This window comes from Vanessa atalanta, chromosome Z (genome assembly GCF_905147765.1).
Source record: "Vanessa atalanta chromosome Z, ilVanAtal1.2, whole genome shotgun sequence".
In the NCBI taxonomy this organism is placed as follows: Eukaryota; Metazoa; Arthropoda; class Insecta; order Lepidoptera; family Nymphalidae; genus Vanessa; species Vanessa atalanta.
In genome coordinates, this window is record NC_061902.1 from 5,922,122 (window position 1) to 5,928,121 (window position 6,000).

The window sequence follows — 6,000 nt, forward strand, 5'->3', positions numbered from 1 at the left end:
CCTTTCTTTAGATTTTCGTCATTTTCAAAAGGATATCTAAACTAGGGAGGTTTCGGATGCAAAATTTTTCACATCCGCGGATGCAAATGCGGCTGCGGATTTTTTTTGCAATCACATCTGCAAATGCGGATACGGATGTGGATGTAGATTTTTTTTTACAAAAAATTATAAAAGTGCAGAAATAAATTAAAAAAATACAATGGTATTTCAAGTTTTTATTAATTAGTAGTAGAAATTAAAAATTGGCGCATTATCATCATTACATAATATAAAACAAAGTCACTTACCGCTGTCTGTCCTTACGTATGCTTAGATCTTTAAAATTATACTATTATTATGCGGTTTTTTTTAATAGATAGATTGATTTAAGAGAAAAGTTTATATGCACAAAATATTGTGCATATAATCATCAGTTTTTTTCTACAATAGTAGAGAAAAACTGATGATTTTAGAGGATTCCAAAGTGATCTCGTAAATGAAAACCTTTTTTGCGCTTACAAATGCTGGCCCAATAGTACGAGATAATAGATTAAATTACTGTCCTACAGTATTGTACATCTTAAAAAGGTCTTCAAAAAAGTCCGTGATGGTTTGTGTCTATTTCTTAGGGATAACATTTGCGGATGCAGATGCGAATATTCATAATATCTCTAATCTAAATCTGTGCCAGAGGCATACAATGAACGAATAATATATTGGTTTTGTACAAAATAATCCTCAAAATTAATCGCTCTGATATATTTATATCGAAGGGGTTAGGCATATTCGTTGACGATCGTAATATATCTTCTTTCGATATTTCATCAACTATGACACTTTTGGCTGTCACGTTTTCTCTAGGACAGACTGACGTTGCCAGCATGTACGATAAAAAATAAATAAATCCTAATTAAACTTTTTGATGCTTCGACATGTATATACTTTATAATAATAATATATATATGTATCTGGTAAAGTAAATAACATGTAATATTTATTAGTTAGAAAGAAATAATGTTATTTTATAAAATCTGTCTAAAACAATGAAAATTAAGTTCAACTTCAAACATATTTTAATTATTATATCGGCCATATTTAAGTAACTAAATGACTTACTCAATCATAAGGACGACTTACGATTAAATTTGTTTTAGACTTAGTACTTGATTCATGTAAAGTGTAAATCTATTTGTTTGTAAAGTTATTTGTCACGGCTGTTTAAGCCTGTCTTTAATTTGAGATTTTCAAAAGCGTTCCGTCCCTGCTTTAACAATGAATAAAAGTGTAACAGCAAGAAAGCAAATGTGAGCGCTCTAGATATCTTGCAAAATATTTCAAAGTAAAAATCTTCGAAGGTAAACTATAGTACTATAACTATATCTTTGAAGATTTGTTTAATTGGTATTGTCGAGCAGCGTTACACTTACATACGTATTTAATAATTTCCGATTTCAAGGTCAGATTTGCAAAGTTTGTGCATGTAGCATTTGTGACGCAATAAGCTTTTATTTCGGTCACGTGTATCATACATGAGTAACACGTGCTTTTGCTTTTGTGTCGTACAAAACCCGTCTGTCATTTACGAACGTATATATTCTACTGAACTAATATTTACTTAAAAATGTTTTTGTCGAAATTGATTTTATTGAAAAATAAATTAAATTAAAAAATGTAAATTTTAAATTCCTAGAGCTATATATCTCTTTATCCTAGGTTCTCACACGAAGCCACGGGTATATCTCGTCTTAATACCTACGTATTCATTAGCAGCCCGTAAATGTCCCACTGCTGGGATAAAGGCCTCCTCTCCTTTTGAGGAGAAGGTTTGGAGCATATTCCACCACGCTGCTTCAATGCGGGTTGGCGGAATACACATGTGGCAGAATTTCGTTGAAATTAGACACATGCAGGTTTCCTCACGATGTTTTCCTTCACCGCCGAGCGCGAGATGAATTATAAACAAAAATTAATCACATGAAATTTCAGTGGTGCCTGCCTGGGTTTGAACCCGAAATCATCGGTTAAGATGCACGCGTTCTAACCACTGGGCCATCTCGGCTCCTACCTACGTATTCAAGAACTTTATTTTTAACAGGCTGTGTCCGCGACTTCATGCGCATTTTAATTTAACAAAAAAGTTATAGTTCAGTTCGCAGATTTAACTATAACTTATTAATTCTGTATTAGGTAATTTTGTGATATTAATTCGTTGGTAGGATGCACCCGACGTGACGGCGGAGTTAAAGAAAGTTCTAAAACAAAAGTAGCCTAAGTTACTTCTTATTATATCAGCTATCTGCCAGTGAAAGTCCCGTCAAAATCGATCCAGCTGTTCTAGAGATTAGCCGGAACAAACCGACAGACAGAAACAAGGGGTTATTTTAATATTACAAACAGACAGTCCAATTTTATTATATGAATAGATTCCTATTTGTTACACGTACACAGAAGGAAATCTTAATAGACGTTTGAATATGTTTTCTTATTTTTATTATTATGAACCTAATTTAGGTTTCGCATAATAACTTGATAAAAGAGAAGGAGGACAAAGTACTTTTACCGTTATGAATAATCGGAGGTAGAAAATAAATTGCCAATAAGCAATCGACAGATTCATTAGAAATTAGCTGCTGAACACTTTCGGTTGTGTACCTTAAATATATATACATACATAACAAACATATAAACATAAAATTTGATATTAAATAATATGTAATAATATATAAAAATAGGAACCACTACTGAGAAATGCAATGCAACATAATATTATTATTAAAATTGGAATATTGTGCATGAAATATATTATCCAACGACGCTCAGAGACAGATTATACTGAGCGGCGTAACGAAAAAGGCGAACGAACGAGTTTTAAGAAATATTTTTACCGAGTTTCAGGTTAGGCCAAAGGAACCCGTTGTATCTATGAATTCTTTACCATCTTATAGCATCGCCCCATGAAGAATATTAGAATGTTGAGTATTTTACATTTCACTGCATCGAGAAGTAAGCGTTCCTACTATGCTAAACCACTTCAATAAGCCTTTTAATATTCAAACTTTCGAGTGAGTGTTGAATCCTTCAGGGACAGAATGTTCAATAGTATAAAATACGTTTTTTTATGACTTCAACAAAAGCATACTCATATACAATCATCCAATCCACGCTTACCCTACTGGTTGTGATAGAGTTATATATTATTATGATACATTTCTTCCCCAAATATCAATTTTCGTTATTCTAACTTAGGTACTTCTCCATTCAGATTAACACACATTCACATAAGTGTTTTCTTTTTTGGATGAGAAGATCAATAAAACCTTAACCTTGATAGACGATAAATAAATCTATGCTTATAAATGATGAGCATTCGTTTTTGTAATTTAAAAAATACCATTACAAGATGCAGAGTGTATCAGAGGTTTTAATGTATTAAAATACAAGAAGTTGGTCTTCGCAGTATTACCCACTTAATGTTTTAACTGTAGACGTGACAAGCATTTATTGATTTTATGTTATCTATATAATTATAGGAATACTTTGTTAAAAAATCATCCTTTTAGGAACAGTGGCTTGCTTTGGCGGTTTATGAATTTATCTAGACATGTAGTTGTATTCTTAGAGTAATGATCGCATATCATATTCATCATAATAATCAGCTAGTGAAGAACAAACTGATTATAGAACCGAGATGGCCCAGTGGTTAGAACGCGTGCATCTTAACCGTTGATTGCCATGCACCTCTGAATTTTCATGTGCTTAATTTGTGTTTACATTCATCTCGTGCTTGGCGGTGATGGAAAACATCGTGAGGAAACCTGCATGTGTCTAATTTCAACGAAATTTTGCCGTATGTGTATCAACCCGCATTGAAGCAGCGTGTTGGTATATACTCCAAAAACCTTCTCCTCAAAGGGAGAGGAAGCCTTAACCAAGCATTGGGAAAATTACACGCTGATACTGTGTGAAGAACCAGCGCATCACATTCACATCTAGTCGGTTCTCTGCCTTCTCCATCAAGTCGAGTTGCAACCCTTATTTCAGTCATCGGTCCAGCTGTCTGAAATACGTTCTAAGCTGCGTTTGCTAATCCACGGTTTCCCATCTTCTTTGGTCATTCGTCCACTCGTCTTCCTTTAGTCATTCGACTTACTTACACTTCCGTTTTTTTGCGAGATATGTCGATACTTCTGGTTCTTCTGTACAAAATTGAATATCTGATTTTATCCTTCAAAGATATTCTGAGCATAGCTTCTTGCTAAGTGACCTTGAATTTGTGGATTATTCAACGTTATGTAGGAAATACGTATTTTATTCGATTAAACTTAACAATTAAGTATTTTTGAATAGTCTATATTTGAACTTTACCGTTTATCGGAAAGCAGCCACCAGTGAAAAAATAAATGCCATGAAACTCCAGCTTAGCATATTACAATCAAACGAGTTAGTCAACCGAGATAAAGGTATAGCCAATAAATTTATTTAATATCTAGACTCACTCAATAACCACAAACACTTTACGACCACAACCACTCACCTAGACTACTCTCTGTGAATGTATACGTTCCCCTTTTATTTGTTTTATATCAACTATTATTTTCATAGGAAATTGTTTTAATTATTTATTTAATTTAGTAAAAAAAAAATTAGTTATATGCATGCATGTTTAAATTTTATATGTCAGATATAAAAGAACTTTTAAAATGTGCAAACGAAGTCTTTTCATCAATCGACATTGCTTACACATTCATATGCAATCCAGCTCCCAATTTTGATTTAAAATCATAAAGCATAAATTTTATTAAACACTACTTTGAAATATATTTTTTCACTCACATATTTCACATCCACTGTTATTACACCGGTGTACGCGAAAATGTACACGATCAAAACGTCTCTACACAGCATTGTTTTATACCCAATTAATTTAGTTATGTATTCCTGCTTAAAGAGTCATAGATCCCTTAGTTCATTTTGACGCTGTGAGAAGTGGTTTACGCTTCTTGGATTTCCACTGTCTATTGACGTTTACCTCATGAGTGGTTCATTTGTCTGCCTTTCCAAAATAAATAAATTTCAAAATAAAGGCTTTTGTATCCGTTGTGATTTTGTATTACTCAATTATGAAAACGTTCATTGTGTTAAAGACGCTTCAAAGCTCTCAGGTATTTCTCTGTCTTTGAATTCTCTCAACGTTTATTATATAAACTGAAGTTTTTGAACATGATAAATTCTATAGATATGGTACAGGTGGTGGGGCTTTGCGTAGATTCGACAAACAGGGGTCCGTCAAACCACCCACTGTACCTTTAGTTTACTAAAAATAACAAACATGACGTAAGAGTCTAAAATAATCATAAGATATATTTTATCGCCGTTGCAAATTACTATTAAATAAAACTCTTTAGACTCTTGATCGTTATCTATGTTTCATATAAAAAACGGATTGCGTTTAGTCCAGAGAAATAAGCATTCTCTTATAAGAGTAAATTATTTTAATTTATAAAAATCTTGTATCAAAGGTCACTATAATAAAAACGTATAACAATTAATTTTCAGCTCCAACCGCCAACCACCCTTTTTCTTGTAACCAGTGAAAATATTTTTTTCATCGGGGCAATCATTCTGTAATCTGTAATGTTTTGTTTAATCTTAAATTCTTTTAAAACATTTTAAAATTATTGGTAAAAAGTAGTAAGTATAAGTAAACATTATAAAAGTATAATAACTTGGTGTAAGGGCTTCGTGCAAGCCTATCTGTTTAGGTACCACCTAATGATCACATATTCTACCGTCAATCAGCAATACTAGTAGTAAAATTGTTGTGTTCCGCTTTGAAGGGTGAGTGTAACTGCCTGTAGTTAAACAAGGGACATAAAATCGTAGTTCTCAAGGTTGGTAGCGATTTGGTGACGTAAGGAATGTTTAATATTTCATATATCGCCAATGTCCATGGGCGGTGGTAACCATTTACAATCGGGTGTCCCATTTGTCCAGAAGCCTATCTTAACCTAAAAAATCTTG